We start from the raw sequence: 24,232 nt of genomic DNA, 5'->3' as shown, positions 1-24,232 counted from the left end.
CTAGGGCTTCTGGGAGGCAGGCGTGAGATTTTCTTTTGGGCCCCAGAGATGGGGCTCCTCCCCCAGGATGTTGAAGAAGCAGCCCGCTCTCTCCTTTCTCAGGACACAGGGATCATTTTCCGCCCTCACCCTGTCTTGCACGGGTGCTGGGCCTCCTGGGCTGCCAGCGGGCAAAGAACGGCGTTTGTCAGGCGTTCGTCAGCCGATCGGGGCCCGGGCCCAAACCCCTGCCCACTGGGGCCATATCCTCCTGGATGCTAGCTTGGAGCCAGCCTCTGCTGGCTCACCAGCAGGTGGCGACAGCAGCAAGCATTAGCTAAAGGCTCCCCCCTCTGGCTACCACTGCAAAGCATCAGCCTGGCTGTGCTGCGAGGACCCCTGCAAAGGCTGACTGACAGCTGGGGGGTGCAAGCCAACAGCTGAAAAGCAGGCTTTGCGCTTTCATTTGCTCTGTTTCTTTTTTTTTTAACCAGCATAGGTAACCCTGCACTTGGCAGGGCTTCAAAAAATTGAGTGAAACTCTTTAATGTTCCTCTCCACGGAAATCTTTAGTAAAAGGCGAAAGATTTATTCGGTTTGAAGAGAAACCAGAGTATGCGCTCTAGTGGCCCCGACTGCGGCCGCAAAAAATGCAACACCTCACTAGCTCAGGGTGACTTAGTGAAGCAGTGCACACGATGACGCTTTTTGAGATGAAGCGAATGGAGAATGCTATCGGGCTCCGAACCCGTGGCAGAATGACTTTATTTGCAAGCAATCCCATCCAAAGTCATGAAACCTGGCAGGGGATTGTGGGTATGCAAATTTCTCCAGACCGCAGGCCATGTGACATTGGCCAAAAGGCAGGCAGAGTCTGCCTTTGCCTGAGGACTCCCCTCGTTTACATAAGGTCTAGGGCTTCTGGGAGGCAGGCGTGAGATTTTCTTTTGGGCCCCAGAGATGGGGCTCCTCCCCCAGGATGTTGAAAAAGCAGCCCGCTCTCTCCTTTCTCAGGACACAGGGGTCATTTTCCGCCCTCACCCTGTCTTGCACGGGTGCTGGGCCTCCTGGGCTGCCAGGTTCTTTTGCCCGCCAGGGCAAAGCCCGCCGGGCAAAGGACGGCGTTTGTCAGGCGTTCGTCAGCCGATCGGGGCCCGGGCCCAAACCCCTGCCCACTGGGGCCATATCCTCCTGGATGCTAGCTTGGAGCCAGCCTCTGCTGGCTCACCAGCAGGTGGCAACAGCAGCAAGCATTAGCTAAAGGCTCCCCCCTCTGGCTACCACTGCAAGGCATCAGCCTGGCTGTGCTGCGAGGACCCCTGCAAAGGCTGACTGACAGCTGGGGGGTGCAAGCCAACAGCTGAAAAGCAGGCTTTGCGCTTTTATTTGCTCTGTTTCTTTTTTTTTTTAACCAGCATAGGTAACCCTGCACTTGGCAGGGCTTCAAAAAATTGAGTGAAACTCTTTAATGTTCCTCTCCACGGAAATCTTTAGTAAAAGGCGAAAGATTTATTCGGTTTGAAGAGAAACCAGAGTATGCGCTCTAGTGGCCCCGACTGCGGCCGCAAAAAATGCAACACCTCACTAGCTCAGGGTGACTTAGTGAAGCAGTGCACACGATGACGCTTTTTGAGATGAAGCGAATGGAGAATGCTATCGGGCTCCGAACCCGTGGCAGAATGACTTTATTTGCAAGCAATCCCATCCAAAGTCATGAAACCTGGCAGGGGATTGTGGGTATGCAAATTTCTCCAGACCGCAGGCCATGTGACATTGGCCAAAAGGCAGGCAGAGTCTGCCTTTGCCTGAGGACTCCCCTCGTTTACATAAGGTCTAGGGCTTCTGGGAGGCAGGCGTGAGATTTTCTTTTGGGCCCCAGAGATGGGGCTCCTCCCCCAGGATGTTGAAAAAGCAGCCCGCTCTCTCCTTTCTCAGGACACAGGGGTCATTTTCCGCCCTCACCCTGTCTTGCACGGGTGCTGGGCCTCCTGGGCTGCCAGCGGGCAAAGAACGGCGTTTGTCAGGCGTTCGTCAGCCGATCGGGGCCCGGGCCCAAACCCCTGCCCACTGGGGCCATATCCTCCTGGATGCTAGCTTGGAGCCAGCCTCTGCTGGCTCACCAGCAGGTGGCAACAGCAGCAAGCATTAGCTAAAGGCTCCCCCCTCTGGCTACCACTGCAAGGCATCAGCCTGGCTGTGCTGCGAGGACCCCTGCAAAGGCTGACTGACAGCTGGGGGGTGCAAGCCAACAGCTGAAAAGCAGGCTTTGCGCTTTTATTTGCTCTGTTTCTTTTTTTTTTTAACCAGCATAGGTAACCCTGCACTTGGCAGGGCTTCAAAAAATTGAGTGAAACTCTTTAATGTTCCTCTCCACGGAAATCTTTAGTAAAAGGCGAAAGATTTATTCGGTTTGAAGAGAAACCAGAGTATGCGCTCTAGTGGCCCCGACTGCGGCCGCAAAAAATGCAACACCTCACTAGCTCAGGGTGACTTAGTGAAGCAGTGCACACGATGACGCTTTTTGAGATGAAGCGAATGGAGAATGCTATCGGGCTCCGAACCCGTGGCAGAATGACTTTATTTGCAAGCAATCCCATCCAAAGTCATGAAACCTGGCAGGGGATTGTGGGTATGCAAATTTCTCCAGACCGCAGGCCATGTGACATTGGCCAAAAGGCAGGCAGAGTCTGCCTTTGCCTGAGGACTCCCCTCGTTTACATAAGGTCTAGGGCTTCTGGGAGGCAGGCGTGAGATTTTCTTTTGGGCCCCAGAGATGGGGCTCCTCCCCCAGGATGTTGAAAAAGCAGCCCGCTCTCTCCTTTCTCAGGACACAGGGGTCATTTTCCGCCCTCACCCTGTCTTGCACGGGTGCTGGGCCTCCTGGGCTGCCAGCGGGCAAAGAACGGCGTTTGTCAGGCGTTCGTCAGCCGATCGGGGCCCGGGCCCAAACCCCTGCCCACTGGGGCCATATCCTCCTGGATGCTAGCTTGGAGCCAGCCTCTGCTGGCTCACCAGCAGGTGGCGACAGCAGCAAGCATTAGCTAAAGGCTCCCCCCTCTGGCTACCACTGCAAAGCATCAGCCTGGCTGTGCTGCGAGGACCCCTGCAAAGGCTGACTGACAGCTGGGGGGTGCAAGCCAACAGCTGAAAAGCAGGCTTTGCGCTTTCATTTGCTCTGTTTCTTTTTTTTTTTAACCAGCATAGGTAACCCTGCACTTGGCAGGGCTTCAAAAAATTGAGTGAAACTCTTTAATGTTCCTCTCCACGGAAATCTTTAGTAAAAGGCGAAAGATTTATTCGGTTTGAAGAGAAACCAGAGTATGCGCTCTAGTGGCCCCGACTGCGGCCGCAAAAAATGCAACACCTCACTAGCTCAGGGTGACTTAGTGAAGCAGTGCACACGATGACGCTTTTTGAGATGAAGCGAATGGAGAATGCTATCGGGCTCCGAACCCGTGGCAGAATGACTTTATTTGCAAGCAATCCCATCCAAAGTCATGAAACCTGGCAGGGGATTGTGGGTATGCAAATTTCTCCAGACCGCAGGCCATGTGACATTGGCCAAAAGGCAGGCAGAGTCTGCCTTTGCCTGAGGACTCCCCTCGTTTACATAAGGTCTAGGGCTTCTGGGAGGCAGGCGTGAGATTTTCTTTTGGGCCCCAGAGATGGGGCTCCTCCCCCAGGATGTTGAAAAAGCAGCCCGCTCTCTCCTTTCTCAGGACACAGGGGTCATTTTCCGCCCTCACCCTGTCTTGCACGGGTGCTGGGCCTCCTGGGCTGCCAGGTTCTTTTGCCCGCCAGGGCAAAGCCCGCCGGGCAAAGGACGGCGTTTGTCAGGCGTTTGTCAGGCGATCGGGGCCCGGGCCCAAACCCCTGCCCACTGGGGCCATATCCTCCTGGATGCTAGCTTGGAGCCAGCCTCTGCTGGCTCACCAGCAGGTGGCGACAGCAGCAAGCATTAGCTAAAGGCTCCCCCCTCTGGCTACCACTGCAAGGCATCAGCCTGGCTGTGCTGCGAGGACCCCTGCAAAGGCTGACTGACAGCTGGGGGGTGCAAGCCAACAGCTGAAAAGCAGGCTTTGCGCTTTCATTTGCTCTGTTTCTTTTTAACCAGCATAGGTAACCCTGCACTTGGCAGGGCTTCAAAACATTGAGTGAAACTCTTTAATGTTCCTCTCCACGGAAATCTTTAGTAAAAGGCGAAAGATTTATTCGGTTTGAAGAGAAACCAGAGTATGCGCTCTAGTGGCCCCGACTGCGGCCGCAAAAAATGCAACACCTCACTAGCTCAGGGTGACTTAGTGAAGCAGTGCACACGATGACGCTTTTTGAGATGAAGCGAATGGAGAATGCCATCGGGCTCCGAACCCGTGGCAGAATGACTTTATTTGCAAGCAATCCCATCCAAAGTCATGAAACCTGGCAGGGGATTGTGGGTATGCAAATTTCTCCAGACCGCAGGCCATGTAACATTGGCCAAAAGGCAGGCAGAGTCTGCTTTTGCTTGAGGACTCCCCTCGTTTACATAAGGTCTAGGGCTTCTGGGAGGCAGGCGTGAGATTTTCTTTTGGGCCCCAGAGATGGGGCTCCTCCCCCAGGATGTTGAAGAAGCAGCCCGCTCTCTCCTTTCTCAGGACACAGGGGTCATTTTCCGCCCTCACCCTGTCTTGCACGGGTGCTGGGCCTCCTGGGCTGCCAGCGGGCAAAGGACGGCGTTTGTCAGGCGTTCGTCAGCCGATCGGGGCCCGGGCCCAAACCCCTGCCCACTGGGGCCATATCCTCCTGGATGCTAGCTTGGAGCCAGCCTCTGCTGGCTCACCAGCAGGTGGCGACAGCAGCAAGCATTAGCTAAAGGCTCCCCCCTCTGGCTACCACTGCAAGGCATCAGCCTGGCTGTGCTGCAAGGACCCCTGCAAAGGCTGACTGACAGCTGGGGGGTGCAAGCCAACAGCTGAAAAGCAGGCTTTGCGCTTTCATTTGCTCTGTTTCTTTTTTTTTTTAACCAGCATAGGTAACCCTGCACTTGGCAGGGCTTCAAAAAATTGAGTGAAACTCTTTAATGTTCCTCTCCACGGAAATCTTTAGTAAAAGGCGAAAGATTTATTCGGTTTGAAGAGAAACCAGAGTATGCGCTCTAGTGGCCCCGACTGCGGCCGCAAAAAATGCAACACCTCACTAGCTCAGGGTGACTTAGTGAAGCAGTGCACACGATGACGCTTTTTGAGATGAAGCGAATGGAGAATGCTATCGGGCTCCGAACCCGTGGCAGAATGACTTTATTTGCAAGCAATCCCATCCAAAGTCATGAAACCTGGCAGGGGATTGTGGGTATGCAAATTTCTCCAGACCGCAGGCCATGTGACATTGGCCAAAAGGCAGGCAGAGTCTGCCTTTGCCTGAGGACTCCCCTCGTTTACATAAGGTCTAGGGCTTCTGGGAGGCAGGCGTGAGATTTTCTTTTGGGCCCCAGAGATGGGGCTCCTCCCCCAGGATGTTGAAAAAGCAGCCCGCTCTCTCCTTTCTCAGGACACAGGGGTCATTTTCCGCCCTCACCCTGTCTTGCACGGGTGCTGGGCCTCCTGGGCTGCCAGCGGGCAAAGAACGGCGTTTGTCAGGCGTTCGTCAGCCGATCGGGGCCCGGGCCCAAACCCCTGCCCACTGGGGCCATATCCTCCTGGATGCTAGCTTGGAGCCAGCCTCTGCTGGCTCACCAGCAGGTGGCAACAGCAGCAAGCATTAGCTAAAGGCTCCCCCCTCTGGCTACCACTGCAAGGCATCAGCCTGGCTGTGCTGCGAGGACCCCTGCAAAGGCTGACTGACAGCTGGGGGGTGCAAGCCAACAGCTGAAAAGCAGGCTTTGCGCTTTTATTTGCTCTGTTTCTTTTTTTTTTTAACCAGCATAGGTAACCCTGCACTTGGCAGGGCTTCAAAAAATTGAGTGAAACTCTTTAATGTTCCTCTCCACGGAAATCTTTAGTAAAAGGCGAAAGATTTATTCGGTTTGAAGAGAAACCAGAGTATGCGCTCTAGTGGCCCCGACTGCGGCCGCAAAAAATGCAACACCTCACTAGCTCAGGGTGACTTAGTGAAGCAGTGCACACGATGACGCTTTTTGAGATGAAGCGAATGGAGAATGCTATCGGGCTCCGAACCCGTGGCAGAATGACTTTATTTGCAAGCAATCCCATCCAAAGTCATGAAACCTGGCAGGGGATTGTGGGTATGCAAATTTCTCCAGACCGCAGGCCATGTGACATTGGCCAAAAGGCAGGCAGAGTCTGCCTTTGCCTGAGGACTCCCCTCGTTTACATAAGGTCTAGGGCTTCTGGGAGGCAGGCGTGAGATTTTCTTTTGGGCCCCAGAGATGGGGCTCCTCCCCCAGGATGTTGAAAAAGCAGCCCGCTCTCTCCTTTCTCAGGACACAGGGGTCATTTTCCGCCCTCACCCTGTCTTGCACGGGTGCTGGGCCTCCTGGGCTGCCAGCGGGCAAAGAACGGCGTTTGTCAGGCGTTCGTCAGCCGATCGGGGCCCGGGCCCAAACCCCTGCCCACTGGGGCCATATCCTCCTGGATGCTAGCTTGGAGCCAGCCTCTGCTGGCTCACCAGCAGGTGGCGACAGCAGCAAGCATTAGCTAAAGGCTCCCCCCTCTGGCTACCACTGCAAAGCATCAGCCTGGCTGTGCTGCGAGGACCCCTGCAAAGGCTGACTGACAGCTGGGGGGTGCAAGCCAACAGCTGAAAAGCAGGCTTTGCGCTTTCATTTGCTCTGTTTCTTTTTTTTTTTAACCAGCATAGGTAACCCTGCACTTGGCAGGGCTTCAAAAAATTGAGTGAAACTCTTTAATGTTCCTCTCCACGGAAATCTTTAGTAAAAGGCGAAAGATTTATTCGGTTTGAAGAGAAACCAGAGTATGCGCTCTAGTGGCCCCGACTGCGGCCGCAAAAAATGCAACACCTCACTAGCTCAGGGTGACTTAGTGAAGCAGTGCACACGATGACGCTTTTTGAGATGAAGCGAATGGAGAATGCTATCGGGCTCCGAACCCGTGGCAGAATGACTTTATTTGCAAGCAATCCCATCCAAAGTCATGAAACCTGGCAGGGGATTGTGGGTATGCAAATTTCTCCAGACCGCAGGCCATGTGACATTGGCCAAAAGGCAGGCAGAGTCTGCCTTTGCCTGAGGACTCCCCTCGTTTACATAAGGTCTAGGGCTTCTGGGAGGCAGGCGTGAGATTTTCTTTTGGGCCCCAGAGATGGGGCTCCTCCCCCAGGATGTTGAAAAAGCAGCCCGCTCTCTCCTTTCTCAGGACACAGGGGTCATTTTCCGCCCTCACCCTGTCTTGCACGGGTGCTGGGCCTCCTGGGCTGCCAGGTTCTTTTGCCCGCCAGGGCAAAGCCCGCCGGGCAAAGGACGGCGTTTGTCAGGCGTTTGTCAGGCGATCGGGGCCCGGGCCCAAACCCCTGCCCACTGGGGCCATATCCTCCTGGATGCTAGCTTGGAGCCAGCCTCTGCTGGCTCACCAGCAGGTGGCGACAGCAGCAAGCATTAGCTAAAGGCTCCCCCCTCTGGCTACCACTGCAAGGCATCAGCCTGGCTGTGCTGCGAGGACCCCTGCAAAGGCTGACTGACAGCTGGGGGGTGCAAGCCAACAGCTGAAAAGCAGGCTTTGCGCTTTCATTTGCTCTGTTTCTTTTTAACCAGCATAGGTAACCCTGCACTTGGCAGGGCTTCAAAACATTGAGTGAAACTCTTTAATGTTCCTCTCCACGGAAATCTTTAGTAAAAGGCGAAAGATTTATTCGGTTTGAAGAGAAACCAGAGTATGCGCTCTAGTGGCCCCGACTGCGGCCGCAAAAAATGCAACACCTCACTAGCTCAGGGTGACTTAGTGAAGCAGTGCACACGATGACGCTTTTTGAGATGAAGCGAATGGAGAATGCCATCGGGCTCCGAACCCGTGGCAGAATGACTTTATTTGCAAGCAATCCCATCCAAAGTCATGAAACCTGGCAGGGGATTGTGGGTATGCAAATTTCTCCAGACCGCAGGCCATGTAACATTGGCCAAAAGGCAGGCAGAGTCTGCTTTTGCTTGAGGACTCCCCTCGTTTACATAAGGTCTAGGGCTTCTGGGAGGCAGGCGTGAGATTTTCTTTTGGGCCCCAGAGATGGGGCTCCTCCCCCAGGATGTTGAAGAAGCAGCCCGCTCTCTCCTTTCTCAGGACACAGGGGTCATTTTCCGCCCTCACCCTGTCTTGCACGGGTGCTGGGCCTCCTGGGCTGCCAGCGGGCAAAGGACGGCGTTTGTCAGGCGTTCGTCAGCCGATCGGGGCCCGGGCCCAAACCCCTGCCCACTGGGGCCATATCCTCCTGGATGCTAGCTTGGAGCCAGCCTCTGCTGGCTCACCAGCAGGTGGCGACAGCAGCAAGCATTAGCTAAAGGCTCCCCCCTCTGGCTACCACTGCAAGGCATCAGCCTGGCTGTGCTGCAAGGACCCCTGCAAAGGCTGACTGACAGCTGGGGGGTGCAAGCCAACAGCTGAAAAGCAGGCTTTGCGCTTTCATTTGCTCTGTTTCTTTTTTTTTTTAACCAGCATAGGTAACCCTGCACTTGGCAGGGCTTCAAAAAATTGAGTGAAACTCTTTAATGTTCCTCTCCACGGAAATCTTTAGTAAAAGGCGAAAGATTTATTCGGTTTGAAGAGAAACCAGAGTATGCGCTCTAGTGGCCCCGACTGCGGCCGCAAAAAATGCAACACCTCACTAGCTCAGGGTGACTTAGTGAAGCAGTGCACACGATGACGCTTTTTGAGATGAAGCGAATGGAGAATGCTATCGGGCTCCGAACCCGTGGCAGAATGACTTTATTTGCAAGCAATCCCATCCAAAGTCATGAAACCTGGCAGGGGATTGTGGGTATGCAAATTTCTCCAGACCGCAGGCCATGTGACATTGGCCAAAAGGCAGGCAGAGTCTGCCTTTGCCTGAGGACTCCCCTCGTTTACATAAGGTCTAGGGCTTCTGGGAGGCAGGCGTGAGATTTTCTTTTGGGCCCCAGAGATGGGGCTCCTCCCCCAGGATGTTGAAAAAGCAGCCCGCTCTCTCCTTTCTCAGGACACAGGGGTCATTTTCCGCCCTCACCCTGTCTTGCACGGGTGCTGGGCCTCCTGGGCTGCCAGGTTCTTTTGCCCGCCAGGGCAAAGCCCGCCGGGCAAAGGACGGCGTTTGTCAGGCGTTCGTCAGCCGATCGGGGCCCGGGCCCAAACCCCTGCCCACTGGGGCCATATCCTCCTGGATGCTAGCTTGGAGCCAGCCTCTGCTGGCTCACCAGCAGGTGGCAACAGCAGCAAGCATTAGCTAAAGGCTCCCCCCTCTGGCTACCACTGCAAGGCATCAGCCTGGCTGTGCTGCGAGGACCCCTGCAAAGGCTGACTGACAGCTGGGGGGTGCAAGCCAACAGCTGAAAAGCAGGCTTTGCGCTTTTATTTGCTCTGTTTCTTTTTTTTTTTAACCAGCATAGGTAACCCTGCACTTGGCAGGGCTTCAAAAAATTGAGTGAAACTCTTTAATGTTCCTCTCCACGGAAATCTTTAGTAAAAGGCGAAAGATTTATTCGGTTTGAAGAGAAACCAGAGTATGCGCTCTAGTGGCCCCGACTGCGGCCGCAAAAAATGCAACACCTCACTAGCTCAGGGTGACTTAGTGAAGCAGTGCACACGATGACGCTTTTTGAGATGAAGCGAATGGAGAATGCTATCGGGCTCCGAACCCGTGGCAGAATGACTTTATTTGCAAGCAATCCCATCCAAAGTCATGAAACCTGGCAGGGGATTGTGGGTATGCAAATTTCTCCAGACCGCAGGCCATGTGACATTGGCCAAAAGGCAGGCAGAGTCTGCCTTTGCCTGAGGACTCCCCTCGTTTACATAAGGTCTAGGGCTTCTGGGAGGCAGGCGTGAGATTTTCTTTTGGGCCCCAGAGATGGGGCTCCTCCCCCAGGATGTTGAAGAAGCAGCCCGCTCTCTCCTTTCTCAGGACACAGGGATCATTTTCCGCCCTCACCCTGTCTTGCACGGGTGCTGGGCCTCCTGGGCTGCCAGCGGGCAAAGAACGGCGTTTGTCAGGCGTTCGTCAGCCGATCGGGGCCCGGGCCCAAACCCCTGCCCACTGGGGCCATATCCTCCTGGATGCTAGCTTGGAGCCAGCCTCTGCTGGCTCACCAGCAGGTGGCGACAGCAGCAAGCATTAGCTAAAGGCTCCCCCCTCTGGCTACCACTGCAAAGCATCAGCCTGGCTGTGCTGCGAGGACCCCTGCAAAGGCTGACTGACAGCTGGGGGGTGCAAGCCAACAGCTGAAAAGCAGGCTTTGCGCTTTCATTTGCTCTGTTTCTTTTTTTTTTTAACCAGCATAGGTAACCCTGCACTTGGCAGGGCTTCAAAAAATTGAGTGAAACTCTTTAATGTTCCTCTCCACGGAAATCTTTAGTAAAAGGCGAAAGATTTATTCGGTTTGAAGAGAAACCAGAGTATGCGCTCTAGTGGCCCCGACTGCGGCCGCAAAAAATGCAACACCTCACTAGCTCAGGGTGACTTAGTGAAGCAGTGCACACGATGACGCTTTTTGAGATGAAGCGAATGGAGAATGCTATCGGGCTCCGAACCCGTGGCAGAATGACTTTATTTGCAAGCAATCCCATCCAAAGTCATGAAACCTGGCAGGGGATTGTGGGTATGCAAATTTCTCCAGACCGCAGGCCATGTGACATTGGCCAAAAGGCAGGCAGAGTCTGCCTTTGCCTGAGGACTCCCCTCGTTTACATAAGGTCTAGGGCTTCTGGGAGGCAGGCGTGAGATTTTCTTTTGGGCCCCAGAGATGGGGCTCCTCCCCCAGGATGTTGAAAAAGCAGCCCGCTCTCTCCTTTCTCAGGACACAGGGGTCATTTTCCGCCCTCACCCTGTCTTGCACGGGTGCTGGGCCTCCTGGGCTGCCAGGTTCTTTTGCCCGCCAGGGCAAAGCCCGCCGGGCAAAGGACGGCGTTTGTCAGGCGTTCGTCAGCCGATCGGGGCCCGGGCCCAAACCCCTGCCCACTGGGGCCATATCCTCCTGGATGCTAGCTTGGAGCCAGCCTCTGCTGGCTCACCAGCAGGTGGCAACAGCAGCAAGCATTAGCTAAAGGCTCCCCCCTCTGGCTACCACTGCAAGGCATCAGCCTGGCTGTGCTGCGAGGACCCCTGCAAAGGCTGACTGACAGCTGGGGGGTGCAAGCCAACAGCTGAAAAGCAGGCTTTGCGCTTTTATTTGCTCTGTTTCTTTTTTTTTTTAACCAGCATAGGTAACCCTGCACTTGGCAGGGCTTCAAAAAATTGAGTGAAACTCTTTAATGTTCCTCTCCACGGAAATCTTTAGTAAAAGGCGAAAGATTTATTCGGTTTGAAGAGAAACCAGAGTATGCGCTCTAGTGGCCCCGACTGCGGCCGCAAAAAATGCAACACCTCACTAGCTCAGGGTGACTTAGTGAAGCAGTGCACACGATGACGCTTTTTGAGATGAAGCGAATGGAGAATGCTATCGGGCTCCGAACCCGTGGCAGAATGACTTTATTTGCAAGCAATCCCATCCAAAGTCATGAAACCTGGCAGGGGATTGTGGGTATGCAAATTTCTCCAGACCGCAGGCCATGTGACATTGGCCAAAAGGCAGGCAGAGTCTGCCTTTGCCTGAGGACTCCCCTCGTTTACATAAGGTCTAGGGCTTCTGGGAGGCAGGCGTGAGATTTTCTTTTGGGCCCCAGAGATGGGGCTCCTCCCCCAGGATGTTGAAAAAGCAGCCCGCTCTCTCCTTTCTCAGGACACAGGGGTCATTTTCCGCCCTCACCCTGTCTTGCACGGGTGCTGGGCCTCCTGGGCTGCCAGCGGGCAAAGAACGGCGTTTGTCAGGCGTTCGTCAGCCGATCGGGGCCCGGGCCCAAACCCCTGCCCACTGGGGCCATATCCTCCTGGATGCTAGCTTGGAGCCAGCCTCTGCTGGCTCACCAGCAGGTGGCGACAGCAGCAAGCATTAGCTAAAGGCTCCCCCCTCTGGCTACCACTGCAAAGCATCAGCCTGGCTGTGCTGCGAGGACCCCTGCAAAGGCTGACTGACAGCTGGGGGGTGCAAGCCAACAGCTGAAAAGCAGGCTTTGCGCTTTCATTTGCTCTGTTTCTTTTTTTTTTTAACCAGCATAGGTAACCCTGCACTTGGCAGGGCTTCAAAAAATTGAGTGAAACTCTTTAATGTTCCTCTCCACGGAAATCTTTAGTAAAAGGCAAAAGATTTATTCGGTTTGAAGAGAAACCAGAGTATGCGCTCTAGTGGCCCCGACTGCGGCCGCAAAAAATGCAACACCTCACTAGCTCAGGGTGACTTAGTGAAGCAGTGCACACGATGACGCTTTTTGAGATGAAGCGAATGGAGAATGCTATCGGGCTCCGAACCCGTGGCAGAATGACTTTATTTGCAAGCAATCCCATCCAAAGTCATGAAACCTGGCAGGGGATTGTGGGTATGCAAATTTCTCCAGACCGCAGGCCATGTGACATTGGCCAAAAGGCAGGCAGAGTCTGCCTTTGCCTGAGGACTCCCCTCGTTTACATAAGGTCTAGGGCTTCTGGGAGGCAGGCGTGAGATTTTCTTTTGGGCCCCAGAGATGGGGCTCCTCCCCCAGGATGTTGAAAAAGCAGCCCGCTCTCTCCTTTCTCAGGACACAGGGGTCATTTTCCGCCCTCACCCTGTCTTGCACGGGTGCTGGGCCTCCTGGGCTGCCAGGTTCTTTTGCCCGCCAGGGCAAAGCCCGCCGGGCAAAGGACGGCGTTTGTCAGGCGTTTGTCAGGCGATCGGGGCCCGGGCCCAAACCCCTGCCCACTGGGGCCATATCCTCCTGGATGCTAGCTTGGAGCCAGCCTCTGCTGGCTCACCAGCAGGTGGCGACAGCAGCAAGCATTAGCTAAAGGCTCCCCCCTCTGGCTACCACTGCAAGGCATCAGCCTGGCTGTGCTGCGAGGACCCCTGCAAAGGCTGACTGACAGCTGGGGGGTGCAAGCCAACAGCTGAAAAGCAGGCTTTGCGCTTTCATTTGCTCTGTTTCTTTTTAACCAGCATAGGTAACCCTGCACTTGGCAGGGCTTCAAAACATTGAGTGAAACTCTTTAATGTTCCTCTCCACGGAAATCTTTAGTAAAAGGCGAAAGATTTATTCGGTTTGAAGAGAAACCAGAGTATGCGCTCTAGTGGCCCCGACTGCGGCCGCAAAAAATGCAACACCTCACTAGCTCAGGGTGACTTAGTGAAGCAGTGCACACGATGACGCTTTTTGAGATGAAGCGAATGGAGAATGCCATCGGGCTCCGAACCCGTGGCAGAATGACTTTATTTGCAAGCAATCCCATCCAAAGTCATGAAACCTGGCAGGGGATTGTGGGTATGCAAATTTCTCCAGACCGCAGGCCATGTAACATTGGCCAAAAGGCAGGCAGAGTCTGCTTTTGCTTGAGGACTCCCCTCGTTTACATAAGGTCTAGGGCTTCTGGGAGGCAGGCGTGAGATTTTCTTTTGGGCCCCAGAGATGGGGCTCCTCCCCCAGGATGTTGAAGAAGCAGCCCGCTCTCTCCTTTCTCAGGACACAGGGGTCATTTTCCGCCCTCACCCTGTCTTGCACGGGTGCTGGGCCTCCTGGGCTGCCAGCGGGCAAAGGACGGCGTTTGTCAGGCGTTCGTCAGCCGATCGGGGCCCGGGCCCAAACCCCTGCCCACTGGGGCCATATCCTCCTGGATGCTAGCTTGGAGCCAGCCTCTGCTGGCTCACCAGCAGGTGGCGACAGCAGCAAGCATTAGCTAAAGGCTCCCCCCTCTGGCTACCACTGCAAGGCATCAGCCTGGCTGTGCTGCAAGGACCCCTGCAAAGGCTGACTGACAGCTGGGGGGTGCAAGCCAACAGCTGAAAAGCAGGCTTTGCGCTTTCATTTGCTCTGTTTCTTTTTTTTTTTAACCAGCATAGGTAACCCTGCACTTGGCAGGGCTTCAAAAAATTGAGTGAAACTCTTTAATGTTCCTCTCCACGGAAATCTTTAGTAAAAGGCGAAAGATTTATTCGGTTTGAAGAGAAACCAGAGTATGCGCTCTAGTGGCCCCGACTGCGGCCGCAAAAAATGCAACACCTCACTAGCTCAGGGTGACTTAGTGAAGCAGTGCACACGATGACGCTTTTTGAGATGAAGCGAATGGAGAATGCTATCGGGCTCCGAACCCGTGGCAGAATGACTTTATTTGCAAGCAATCCCATCCAAAGTCATGAAACCTGGCAGGGGATTGTGGGTATGCAAATTTCTCCAGACCGCAGGCCATGTGACATTGGCCAAAAGGCAGGCAGAGTCTGCCTTTGCCTGAGGACTCCCCTCGTTTACATAAGGTCTAGGGCTTCTGGGAGGCAGGCGTGAGATTTTCTTTTGGGCCCCAGAGATGGGGCTCCTCCCCCAGGATGTTGAAAAAGCAGCCCGCTCTCTCCTTTCTCAGGACACAGGGGTCATTTTCCGCCCTCACCCTGTCTTGCACGGGTGCTGGGCCTCCTGGGCTGCCAGGTTCTTTTGCCCGCCAGGGCAAAGCCCGCCGGGCAAAGGACGGCGTTTGTCAGGCGTTTGTCAGGCGATCGGGGCCCGGGCCCAAACCCCTGCCCACTGGGGCCATATCCTCCTGGATGCTAGCTTGGAGCCAGCCTCTGCTGGCTCACCAGCAGGTGGCGACAGCAGCAAGCATTAGCTAAAGGCTCCCCCCTCTGGCTACCACTGCAAGGCATCAGCCTGGCTGTGCTGCGAGGACCCCTGCAAAGGCTGACTGACAGCTGGGGGGTGCAAGCCAACAGCTGAAAAGCAGGCTTTGCGCTTTCATTTGCTCTGTTTCTTTTTAACCAGCATAGGTAACCCTGCACTTGGCAGGGCTTCAAAACATTGAGTGAAACTCTTTAATGTTCCTCTCCACGGAAATCTTTAGTAAAAGGCGAAAGATTTATTCGGTTTGAAGAGAAACCAGAGTATGCGCTCTAGTGGCCCCGACTGCGGCCGCAAAAAATGCAACACCTCACTAGCTCAGGGTGACTTAGTGAAGCAGTGCACACGATGACGCTTTTTGAGATGAAGCGAATGGAGAATGCCATCGGGCTCCGAACCCGTGGCAGAATGACTTTATTTGCAAGCAATCCCATCCAAAGTCATGAAACCTGGCAGGGGATTGTGGGTATGCAAATTTCTCCAGACCGCAGGCCATGTAACATTGGCCAAAAGGCAGGCAGAGTCTGCTTTTGCTTGAGGACTCCCCTCGTTTACATAAGGTCTAGGGCTTCTGGGAGGCAGGCGTGAGATTTTCTTTTGGGCCCCAGAGATGGGGCTCCTCCCCCAGGATGTTGAAGAAGCAGCCCGCTCTCTCCTTTCTCAGGACACAGGGGTCATTTTCCGCCCTCACCCTGTCTTGCACGGGTGCTGGGCCTCCTGGGCTGCCAGCGGGCAAAGGACGGCGTTTGTCAGGCGTTCGTCAGCCGATCGGGGCCCGGGCCCAAACCCCTGCCCACTGGGGCCATATCCTCCTGGATGCTAGCTTGGAGCCAGCCTCTGCTGGCTCACCAGCAGGTGGCGACAGCAGCAAGCATTAGCTAAAGGCTCCCCCCTCTGGCTACCACTGCAAGGCATCAGCCTGGCTGTGCTGCAAGGACCCCTGCAAAGGCTGACTGACAGCTGGGGGGTGCAAGCCAACAGCTGAAAAGCAGGCTTTGCGCTTTCATTTGCTCTGTTTCTTTTTTTTTTTAACCAGCATAGGTAACCCTGCACTTGGCAGGGCTTCAAAAAATTGAGTGAAACTCTTTAATGTTCCTCTCCACGGAAATCTTTAGTAAAAGGCGAAAGATTTATTCGGTTTGAAGAGAAACCAGAGTATGCGCTCTAGTGGCCCCGACTGCGGCCGCAAAAAATGCAACACCTCACTAGCTCAGGGTGACTTAGTGAAGCAGTGCACACGATGACGCTTTTTGAGATGAAGCGAATGGAGAATGCTATCGGGCTCCGAACCCGTGGCAGAATGACTTTATTTGCAAGCAATCCCATCCAAAGTCATGAAACCTGGCAGGGGATTGTGGGTATGCAAATTTCTCCAGACCGCAGGCCATGTGACATTGGCCAAAAGGCAGGCAGAGTCTGCCTTTGCCTGAGGACTCCCCTCGTTTACATAAGGTCTAGGGCTTCTGGGAGGCAGGCGTGAGATTTTCTTTTGGGCCCCAGAGATGGGGCTCCTCCCCCAGGATGTTGAAAAAGCAGCCCGCTCTCTCCTTTCTCAGGACACAGGGGTCATTTTCCGCCCTCACCCTGTCTTGCACGGGTGCTGGGCCTCCTGGGCTGCCAGGTTCTTTTGCCCGCCAGGGCAAAGCCCGCCGGGCAAAGGACGGCGTTTGTCAGGCGTTCGTCAGCCGATCGGGGCCCGGGCCCAAACCCCTGCCCACTGGGGCCATATCCTCCTGGATGCTAGCTTGGAGCCAGCCTCTGCTGGCTCACCAGCAGGTGGCAACAGCAGCAAGCATTAGCTAAAGGCTCCCCCCTCTGGCTACCACTGCAAGGCATCAGCCTGGCTGTGCTGCGAGGACCCCTGCAAAGGCTGACTGACAGCTGGGGGGTGCAAGCCAACAGCTGAAAAGCAGGCTTTGCGCTTTTATTTGCTCTGTTTCTTTTTTTTTTTAACCAGCATAGGTAACCCTGCACTTGGCAGGGCTTCAAAAAATTGAGTGAAACTCTTTAATGTTCCTCTCCACAGAAATCTTTAGTAAAAGGCGAAAGATTTATTCGGTTTGAAGAGAAACCAGAGTATGCGCTCTAGTGGCCCCGACTGCGGCCGCAAAAAATGCAACACCTCACTAGCTCAGGGTGACTTAGTGAAGCAGTGCACACGATGACGCTTTTTGAGATGAAGCGAATGGAGAATGCTATCGGGCTCCGAACCCGTGGCAGAATGACTTTATTTGCAAGCAATCCCATCCAAAGTCATGAAACCTGGCAGGGGATTGTGGGTATGCAAATTTCTCCAGACCGCAGGCCATGTGACATTGGCCAAAAGGCAGGCAGAGTCTGCCTTTGCCTGAGGACTCCCCTCGTTTACATAAGGTCTAGGGCTTCTGGGAGGCAGGCGTGAGATTTTCTTTTGGGCCCCAGAGATGGGGCTCCTCCCCCAGGATGTTGAAGAAGCAGCCCGCTCTCTCCTTTCTCAGGACACAGGGATCATTTTCCGCCCTCACCCTGTCTTGCACGGGTGCTGGGCCTCCTGGGCTGCCAGCGGGCAAAGAACGGCGTTTGTCAGGCGTTCGTCAGCCGATCGGGGCCCGGGCCCAAACCCCTGCCCACTGGGGCCATATCCTCCTGGATGCTAGCTTGGAGCCAGCCTCTGCTGGCTCACCAGCAGGTGGCGACAGCAGCAAGCATTAGCTAAAGGCTCCCCCCTCTGGCTACCACTGCAAAGCATCAGCCTGGCTGTGCTGCGAGGACCCCTGCAAAGGCTGACTGACAGCTGGGGGGTGCAAGCCAACAGCTGAAAAGCAGGCTTTGCGCTTTCATTTGCTCTGTTTCTTTTTTTTTTTAACCAGCATAGGTAACCCTGCACTTGGCAGGGCTTCAAAAAATTGAGTGAAACTCTTTAATGTTCCTCTCCACGGAAATCTTTAGTAAAAGGCGAAAGATTTATTCGGTTTGAAGAGAAACCAGAGTATGCGCTCTAGTGGCCCCGACTGCGGCCGCAAAAAATGCAACACCTCACTAGCTCAGGGTGACTTAGTGAAGCAGTGCACACGATGACGCTTTTTGAGATGAAGCGAATGGAGAATGCTATCGGGCTCCGAACCCGTGGCAGAATGACTTTATTTGCAAGCAATCCCATCCAAAGTCATGAAACCTGGCAGGGGATTGTGGGTATGCAAATTTCTCCAGACCGCAGGCCATGTGACATTGGCCAAAAGGCAGGCAGAGTCTGCCTTTGCCTGAGGACTCCCCTCGTTTACATAAGGTCTAGGGCTTCTGGGAGGCAGGCGTGAGATTTTCTTTTGGGCCCCAGAGATGGGGCTCCTCCCCCAGGATGTTGAAAAAGCAGCCCGCTCTCTCCTTTCTCAGGACACAGGGGTCATTTTCCGCCCTCACCCTGTCTTGCACGGGTGCTGGGCCTCCTGGGCTGCCAGGTTCTTTTGCCCGCCAGGGCAAAGCCCGCCGGGCAAAGGACGGCGTTTGTCAGGCGTTTGTCAGGCGATCGGGGCCCGGGCCCAAACCCCTGCCCACTGGGGCCATATCCTCCTGGATGCTAGCTTGGAGCCAGCCTCTGCTGGCTCACCAGCAGGTGGCGACAGCAGCAAGCATTAGCTAAAGGCTCCCCCCTCTGGCTACCACTGCAAGGCATCAGCCTGGCTGTGCTGCGAGGACCCCTGCAAAGGCTGACTGACAGCTGGGGGGTGCAAGCCAACAGCTGAAAAGCAGGCTTTGCGCTTTCATTTGCTCTGTTTCTTTTTAACCAGCATAGGTAACCCTGCACTTGGCAGGGCTTCAAAACATTGAGTGAAACTCTTTAATGTTCCTCTCCACGGAAATCTTTAGTAAAAGGCGAAAGATTTATTCGGTTTGAAGAGAAACCAGAGTATGCGCTCTAGTGGCCCCGACTGCGGCCGCAAAAAATGCAACACCTCACTAGCTCAGGGTGACTTAGTGAAGCAGTGCACACGATGACGCTTTTTGAGATGAAGCGAATGGAGAATGCCATCGGGCTCCGAACCCGTGGCAGAATGACTTTATTTGCAAGCAATCCCATCCAAAGTCATGAAACCTGGCAGGGGATTGTGGGTATGCAAATTTCTCCAGACCGCAGGCCATGTAACATTGGCCAAAAGGCAGGCAGAGTCTGCTTTTGCTTGAGGACTCCCCTCGTTTACATAAGGTCTAGGGCTTCTGGGAGGCAGGCGTGAGATTTTCTTTTGGGCCCCAGAGATGGGGCTCCTCCCCCAGGATGTTGAAGAAGCAGCCCGCTCTCTCCTTTCTCAGGACACAGGGGTCATTTTCCGCCCTCACCCTGTCTTGCACGGGTGCTGGGCCTCCTGGGCTGCCAGCGGGCAAAGGACGGCGTTTGTCAGGCGTTCGTCAGCCGATCGGGGCCCGGGCCCAAACCCCTGCCCACTGGGGCCATATCCTCCTGGATGCTAGCTTGGAGCCAGCCTCTGCTGGCTCACCAGCAGGTGGCGACAGCAGCAAGCATTAGCTAAAGGCTCCCCCCTCTGGCTACCACTGCAAGGCATCAGCCTGGCTGTGCTGCAAGGACCCCTGCAAAGGCTGACTGACAGCTGGGGGGTACAAGCCAACAGCTGAAAAGCAGGCTTTGCGCTTTCATTTGCTCTGTTTCTTTTTTTTTTTAACCAGCATAGGTAACCCTGCACTTGGCAGGGCTTCAAAAAATTGAGTGAAACTCTTTAATGTTCCTCTCCACGGAAATCTTTAGTAAAAGGCGAAAGATTTATTCGGTTTGAAGAGAAACCAGAGTATGCGCTCTAGTGGCCCCGACTGCGGCCGCAAAAAATGCAACACCTCACTAGCTCAGGGTGACTTAGTGAAGCAGTGCACACGATGACGCTTTTTGAGATGAAGCGAATGGAGAATGCTATCGGGCTCCGAACCCGTGGCAGAATGACTTTATTTGCAAGCAATCCCATCCAAAGTCATGAAACCTGGCAGGGGATTGTGGGTATGCAAATTTCTCCAGACCGCAGGCCATGTGACATTGGCCAAAAGGCAGGCAGAGTCTGCCTTTGCCTGAGGACTCCCCTCGTTTACATAAGGTCTAGGGCTTCTGGGAGGCAGGCGTGAGATTTTCTTTTGGGCCCCAGAGATGGGGCTCCTCCCCCAGGATGTTGAAAAAGCAGCCCGCTCTCTCCTTTCTCAGGACACAGGGGTCATTTTCCGCCCTCACCCTGTCTTGCACGGGTGCTGGGCCTCCTGGGCTGCCAGGTTCTTTTGCCCGCCAGGGCAAAGCCCGCCGGGCAAAGGACGGCGTTTGTCAGGCGTTCGTCAGCCGATCGGGGCCCGGGCCCAAACCCCTGCCCACTGGGGCCATATCCTCCTGGATGCTAGCTTGGAGCCAGCCTCTGCTGGCTCACCAGCAGGTGGCAACAGCAGCAAGCATTAGCTAAAGGCTCCCCCCTCTGGCTACCACTGCAAGGCATCAGCCTGGCTGTGCTGCGAGGACCCCTGCAAAGGCTGACTGACAGCTGGGGGGTGCAAGCCAACAGCTGAAAAGCAGGCTTTGCGCTTTTATTTGCTCTGTTTCTTTTTTTTTTTAACCAGCATAGGTAACCCTGCACTTGGCAGGGCTTCAAAAAATTGAGTGAAACTCTTTAATGTTCCTCTCCACGGAAATCTTTAGTAAAAGGCGAAAGATTTATTCGGTTTGAAGAGAAACCAGAGTATGCGCTCTAGTGGCCCCGACTGCGGCCGCAAAAAATGCAACACCTCACTAGCTCAGGGTGACTTAGTGAAGCAGTGCACACGATGACGCTTTTTGAGATGAAGCGAATGGAGAATGCTATCGGGCTCCGAACCCGTGGCAGAATGACTTTATTTGCAAGCAATCCCATCCAAAGTCATGAAACCTGGCAGGGGATTGTGGGTATGCAAATTTCTCCAGACCGCAGGCCATGTGACATTGGCCAAAAGGCAGGCAGAGTCTGCCTTTGCCTGAGGACTCCCCTCGTTTACATAAGGTCTAGGGCTTCTGGGAGGCAGGCGTGAGATTTTCTTTTGGGCCCCAGAGATGGGGCTCCTCCCCCAGGATGTTGAAGAAGCAGCCCGCTCTCTCCTTTCTCAGGACACAGGGATCATTTTCCGCCCTCACCCTGTCTTGCACGGGTGCTGGGCCTCCTGGGCTGCCAGCGGGCAAAGAACGGCGTTTGTCAGGCGTTCGTCAGCCGATCGGGGCCCGGGCCCAAACCCCTGCCCACTGGGGCCATATCCTCCTGGATGCTAGCTTGGAGCCAGCCTCTGCTGGCTCACCAGCAGGTGGCGACAGCAGCAAGCATTAGCTAAAGGCTCCCCCCTCTGGCTACCACTGCAAAGCATCAGCCTGGCTGTGCTGCGAGGACCCCTGCAAAGGCTGACTGACAGCTGGGGGGTGCAAGCCAACAGCTGAAAAGCAGGCTTTGCGCTTTCATTTGCTCTGTTTCTTTTTTTTTTTAACCAGCATAGGTAACCCTGCACTTGGCAGGGCTTCAAAAAATTGAGTGAAACTCTTTAATGTTCCTCTCCACGGAAATCTTTAGTAAAAGGCGAAAGATTTATTCGGTTTGAAGAGAAACCAGAGTATGCGCTCTAGTGGCCCCGACTGCGGCCGCAAAAAATGCAACACCTCACTAGCTCAGGGTGACTTAGTGAAGCAGTGCACACGATGACGCTTTTTGAGATGAAGCGAATGGAGAATGCTATCGGGCTCCGAACCCGTGGCAGAATGACTTTATTTGCAAGCAATCCCATCCAAAGTCATGAAACCTGGCAGGGGATTGTGGGTATGCAAATTTCTCCAGACCGCAGGCCATGTGACATTGGCCAAAAGGCAGGCAGAGTCTGCCTTTGCCTGAGGACTCCCCTCGTTTACATAAGGTCTAGGGCTTCTGGGAGGCAGGCGTGAGATTTTCTTTTGGGCCCCAGAGATGGGGCTCCTCCCCCAGGATGTTGAAAAAGCAGCCCGCTCTCTCCTTTCTCAGGACACAGGGGTCATTTTCCGCCCTCACCCTGTCTTGCACGGGTGCTGGGCCTCCTGGGCTGCCAGCGGGCAAAGAACGGCGTTTGTCAGGCGTTCGTCAGCCGATCGGGGCCCGGGCCCAAACCCCTGCCCACTGGGGCCATATCCTCCTGGATGCTAGCTTGGAGCCAGCCTCTGCTGGCTCACCAGCAGGTGGCGACAGCAGCAAGCATTAGCTAAAGGCTCCCCCCTCTGGCTACCACTGCAAAGCATCAGCCTGGCTGTGCTGCGAGGACCCCTGCAAAGGCTGACTGACAGCTGGGGGGTGCAAGCCAACAGCTGAAAAGCAGGCTTTGCGCTTTCATTTGCTCTGTTTCTTTTTTTTTTTAACCAGCATAGGTAACCCTGCACTTGGCAGGGCTTCAAAAAATTGAGTGAAACTCTTTAATGTTCCTCTCCACGGAAATCTTTAGTAAAAGGCGAAAGATTTATTCGGTTTGAAGAGAAACCAGAGTATGCGCTCTAGTGGCCCCGACTGCGGCCGCAAAAAATGCAACACCTCACTAGCTCAGGGTGACTTAGTGAAGCAGTGCACACGATGACGCTTTTTGAGATGAAGCGAATGGAGAATGCTATCGGGCTCCGAACCCGTGGCAGAATGACTTTATTTGCAAGCAATCCCATCCAAAGTCATGAAACCTGGCAGGGGATTGTGGGTATGCAAATTTCTCCAGACCGCAGGCCATGTGACATTGGCCAAAAGGCAGGCAGAGTCTGCCTTTGCCTGAGGACTCCCCTCGTTTACATAAGGTCTAGGGCTTCTGGGAGGCAGGCGTGAGATTTTCTTTTGGGCCCCAGAGATGGGGCTCCTCCCCCAGGATGTTGAAAAAGCAGCCCGCTCTCTCCTTTCTCAGGACACAGGGGTCATTTTCCGCCCTCACCCTGTCTTGCACGGGTGCTGGGCCTCCTGGGCTGCCAGGTTCTTTTGCCCGCCAGGGCAAAGCCCGCCGGGCAAAGGACGGCGTTTGTCAGGCGTTTGTCAGGCGATCGGGGCCCGGGCCCAAACCCCTGCCCACTGGGGCCATATCCTCCTGGATGCTAGCTTGGAGCCAGCCTCTGCTGGCTCACCAGCAGGTGGCGACAGCAGCAAGCATTAGCTAAAGGCTCCCCCCTCTGGCTACCACTGCAAGGCATCAGCCTGGCTGTGCTGCGAGGACCCCTGCAAAGGCTGACTGACAGCTGGGGGGTGCAAGCCAACAGCTGAAAAGCAGGCTTTGCGCTTTCATTTGCTCTGTTTCTTTTTAACCAGCATAGGTAACCCTGCACTTGGCAGGGCTTCAAAACATTGAGTGAAACTCTTTAATGTTCCTCTCCACGGAAATCTTTAGTAAAAGGCGAAAGATTTATTCGGTTTGAAGAGAAACCAGAGTATGCGCTCTAGTGGCCCCGACTGCGGCCGCAAAAAATGCAACACCTCACTAGCTCAGGGTGACTTAGTGAAGCAGTGCACACGATGACGCTTTTTGAGATGAAGCGAATGGAGAATGCCATCGGGCTCCGAACCCGTGGCAGAATGACTTTATTTGCAAGCAATCCCATCCAAAGTCATGAAACCTGGCAGGGGATTGTGGGTATGCAAATTTCTCCAGACCGCAGGCCATGTAACATTGGCCAAAAGGCAGGCAGAGTCTGCTTTTGCTTGAGGACTCCCCTCGTTTACATAAGGTCTAGGGCTTCTGGGAGGCAGGCGTGAGATTTTCTTTTGGGCCCCAGAGATGGGGCTCCTCCCCCAGGATGTTGAAGAAGCAGCCCGCTCTCTCCTTTCTCAGGACACAGGGGTCATTTTCCGCCCTCACCCTGTCTTGCACGGGTGCTGGGCCTCCTGGGCTGCCAGCGGGCAAAGGACGGCGTTTGTCAGGCGTTCGTCAGCCGATCGGGGCCCGGGCCCAAACCCCTGCCCACTGGGGCCATATCCTCCTGGATGCTAGCTTGGAGCCAGCCTCTGCTGGCTCACCAGCAGGTGGCGACAGCAGCAAGCATTAGCTAAAGGCTCCCCCCTCTGGCTACCACTGCAAGGCATCAGCCTGGCTGTGCTGCAAGGACCCCTGCAAAGGCTGACTGACAGCTGGGGGGTGCAAGCCAACAGCTGAAAAGCAGGCTTTGCGCTTTCATTTGCTCTGTTTCTTTTTTTTTTTAACCAGCATAGGTAACCCTGCACTTGGCAGGGCTTCAAAAAATTGAGTGAAACTCTTTAATGTTCCTCTCCACGGAAATCTTTAGTAAAAGGCGAAAGATTTATTCGGTTTGAAGAGAAACCAGAGTATGCGCTCTAGTGGCCCCGACTGCGGCCGCAAAAAATGCAACACCTCACTAGCTCAGGGTGACTTAGTGAAGCAGTGCACACGATGACGCTTTTTGAGATGAAGCGAATGGAGAATGCTATCGGGCTCCGAACCCGTGGCAGAATGACTTTATTTGCAAGCAA

General features: G+C 54.5%; 27 non-coding genes across 27 annotated transcripts; all 27 read right to left on the bottom strand.

Annotated features, from left to right (window-relative positions):
• Nucleotides 1-480: 480 nt before the first annotated feature.
• Nucleotides 481-596, bottom strand: LOC138563869 (U5 spliceosomal RNA). Its single transcript, XR_011299843.1, has one exon. It is a non-coding gene; the product is annotated as a U5 spliceosomal RNA (small nuclear RNA).
• Nucleotides 597-1,401: 805 nt separating this feature from the next.
• On the bottom strand, nucleotides 1,402-1,517 carry LOC138563868 (U5 spliceosomal RNA). The gene has a single exon (XR_011299841.1). It is a non-coding gene; the product is annotated as a U5 spliceosomal RNA (small nuclear RNA).
• A 776-nt stretch (nucleotides 1,518-2,293) lies between these two features.
• On the bottom strand, nucleotides 2,294-2,409 carry LOC138563867 (U5 spliceosomal RNA). Its single transcript, XR_011299840.1, has one exon. It is a non-coding gene; the product is annotated as a U5 spliceosomal RNA (small nuclear RNA).
• A 776-nt stretch (nucleotides 2,410-3,185) lies between these two features.
• LOC138563866 (U5 spliceosomal RNA) lies at nucleotides 3,186-3,301 on the bottom strand. The gene has a single exon (XR_011299839.1). It is a non-coding gene; the product is annotated as a U5 spliceosomal RNA (small nuclear RNA).
• Nucleotides 3,302-4,100: 799 nt separating this feature from the next.
• LOC138565069 (U5 spliceosomal RNA) lies at nucleotides 4,101-4,216 on the bottom strand. Its single transcript, XR_011300988.1, has one exon. It is a non-coding gene; the product is annotated as a U5 spliceosomal RNA (small nuclear RNA).
• Nucleotides 4,217-4,992: 776 nt separating this feature from the next.
• Nucleotides 4,993-5,108, bottom strand: LOC138563865 (U5 spliceosomal RNA). The gene has a single exon (XR_011299838.1). It is a non-coding gene; the product is annotated as a U5 spliceosomal RNA (small nuclear RNA).
• A 776-nt stretch (nucleotides 5,109-5,884) lies between these two features.
• On the bottom strand, nucleotides 5,885-6,000 carry LOC138563864 (U5 spliceosomal RNA). Its single transcript, XR_011299837.1, has one exon. It is a non-coding gene; the product is annotated as a U5 spliceosomal RNA (small nuclear RNA).
• Nucleotides 6,001-6,776: 776 nt separating this feature from the next.
• LOC138563862 (U5 spliceosomal RNA) lies at nucleotides 6,777-6,892 on the bottom strand. Its single transcript, XR_011299836.1, has one exon. It is a non-coding gene; the product is annotated as a U5 spliceosomal RNA (small nuclear RNA).
• Nucleotides 6,893-7,691: 799 nt separating this feature from the next.
• On the bottom strand, nucleotides 7,692-7,807 carry LOC138565067 (U5 spliceosomal RNA). The gene has a single exon (XR_011300986.1). It is a non-coding gene; the product is annotated as a U5 spliceosomal RNA (small nuclear RNA).
• A 776-nt stretch (nucleotides 7,808-8,583) lies between these two features.
• Nucleotides 8,584-8,699, bottom strand: LOC138563861 (U5 spliceosomal RNA). Its single transcript, XR_011299835.1, has one exon. It is a non-coding gene; the product is annotated as a U5 spliceosomal RNA (small nuclear RNA).
• Nucleotides 8,700-9,504: 805 nt separating this feature from the next.
• LOC138563859 (U5 spliceosomal RNA) lies at nucleotides 9,505-9,620 on the bottom strand. The gene has a single exon (XR_011299833.1). It is a non-coding gene; the product is annotated as a U5 spliceosomal RNA (small nuclear RNA).
• A 776-nt stretch (nucleotides 9,621-10,396) lies between these two features.
• Nucleotides 10,397-10,512, bottom strand: LOC138563858 (U5 spliceosomal RNA). The gene has a single exon (XR_011299832.1). It is a non-coding gene; the product is annotated as a U5 spliceosomal RNA (small nuclear RNA).
• Nucleotides 10,513-11,317: 805 nt separating this feature from the next.
• On the bottom strand, nucleotides 11,318-11,433 carry LOC138563857 (U5 spliceosomal RNA). The gene has a single exon (XR_011299831.1). It is a non-coding gene; the product is annotated as a U5 spliceosomal RNA (small nuclear RNA).
• Nucleotides 11,434-12,209: 776 nt separating this feature from the next.
• LOC138564913 (U5 spliceosomal RNA) lies at nucleotides 12,210-12,325 on the bottom strand. Its single transcript, XR_011300838.1, has one exon. It is a non-coding gene; the product is annotated as a U5 spliceosomal RNA (small nuclear RNA).
• Nucleotides 12,326-13,124: 799 nt separating this feature from the next.
• On the bottom strand, nucleotides 13,125-13,240 carry LOC138565066 (U5 spliceosomal RNA). Its single transcript, XR_011300985.1, has one exon. It is a non-coding gene; the product is annotated as a U5 spliceosomal RNA (small nuclear RNA).
• A 776-nt stretch (nucleotides 13,241-14,016) lies between these two features.
• On the bottom strand, nucleotides 14,017-14,132 carry LOC138563856 (U5 spliceosomal RNA). The gene has a single exon (XR_011299830.1). It is a non-coding gene; the product is annotated as a U5 spliceosomal RNA (small nuclear RNA).
• A 799-nt stretch (nucleotides 14,133-14,931) lies between these two features.
• On the bottom strand, nucleotides 14,932-15,047 carry LOC138565065 (U5 spliceosomal RNA). Its single transcript, XR_011300984.1, has one exon. It is a non-coding gene; the product is annotated as a U5 spliceosomal RNA (small nuclear RNA).
• Nucleotides 15,048-15,823: 776 nt separating this feature from the next.
• On the bottom strand, nucleotides 15,824-15,939 carry LOC138563855 (U5 spliceosomal RNA). Its single transcript, XR_011299829.1, has one exon. It is a non-coding gene; the product is annotated as a U5 spliceosomal RNA (small nuclear RNA).
• Nucleotides 15,940-16,744: 805 nt separating this feature from the next.
• On the bottom strand, nucleotides 16,745-16,860 carry LOC138565162 (U5 spliceosomal RNA). Its single transcript, XR_011301071.1, has one exon. It is a non-coding gene; the product is annotated as a U5 spliceosomal RNA (small nuclear RNA).
• Nucleotides 16,861-17,636: 776 nt separating this feature from the next.
• Nucleotides 17,637-17,752, bottom strand: LOC138563854 (U5 spliceosomal RNA). The gene has a single exon (XR_011299828.1). It is a non-coding gene; the product is annotated as a U5 spliceosomal RNA (small nuclear RNA).
• A 799-nt stretch (nucleotides 17,753-18,551) lies between these two features.
• Nucleotides 18,552-18,667, bottom strand: LOC138565064 (U5 spliceosomal RNA). Its single transcript, XR_011300983.1, has one exon. It is a non-coding gene; the product is annotated as a U5 spliceosomal RNA (small nuclear RNA).
• A 776-nt stretch (nucleotides 18,668-19,443) lies between these two features.
• Nucleotides 19,444-19,559, bottom strand: LOC138563853 (U5 spliceosomal RNA). The gene has a single exon (XR_011299827.1). It is a non-coding gene; the product is annotated as a U5 spliceosomal RNA (small nuclear RNA).
• An 805-nt stretch (nucleotides 19,560-20,364) lies between these two features.
• Nucleotides 20,365-20,480, bottom strand: LOC138563852 (U5 spliceosomal RNA). The gene has a single exon (XR_011299826.1). It is a non-coding gene; the product is annotated as a U5 spliceosomal RNA (small nuclear RNA).
• A 776-nt stretch (nucleotides 20,481-21,256) lies between these two features.
• On the bottom strand, nucleotides 21,257-21,372 carry LOC138563851 (U5 spliceosomal RNA). The gene has a single exon (XR_011299825.1). It is a non-coding gene; the product is annotated as a U5 spliceosomal RNA (small nuclear RNA).
• Nucleotides 21,373-22,148: 776 nt separating this feature from the next.
• LOC138563850 (U5 spliceosomal RNA) lies at nucleotides 22,149-22,264 on the bottom strand. The gene has a single exon (XR_011299824.1). It is a non-coding gene; the product is annotated as a U5 spliceosomal RNA (small nuclear RNA).
• Nucleotides 22,265-23,063: 799 nt separating this feature from the next.
• On the bottom strand, nucleotides 23,064-23,179 carry LOC138565063 (U5 spliceosomal RNA). Its single transcript, XR_011300982.1, has one exon. It is a non-coding gene; the product is annotated as a U5 spliceosomal RNA (small nuclear RNA).
• Nucleotides 23,180-23,955: 776 nt separating this feature from the next.
• LOC138563848 (U5 spliceosomal RNA) lies at nucleotides 23,956-24,071 on the bottom strand. Its single transcript, XR_011299822.1, has one exon. It is a non-coding gene; the product is annotated as a U5 spliceosomal RNA (small nuclear RNA).
• Nucleotides 24,072-24,232: the final 161 nt, after the last annotated feature.

Source organism: Ambystoma mexicanum, chromosome 1q (assembly GCF_040938575.1).
Source record: "Ambystoma mexicanum isolate Mex_15411 chromosome 1q, UKY_AmexF1_1, whole genome shotgun sequence".
Classification (NCBI taxonomy): domain Eukaryota; kingdom Metazoa; phylum Chordata; class Amphibia; order Caudata; family Ambystomatidae; genus Ambystoma; species Ambystoma mexicanum.
The sequence above is the reverse complement of the archived record's forward strand: the minus strand, read 5'-3'. Positions and strand labels throughout refer to the sequence as shown.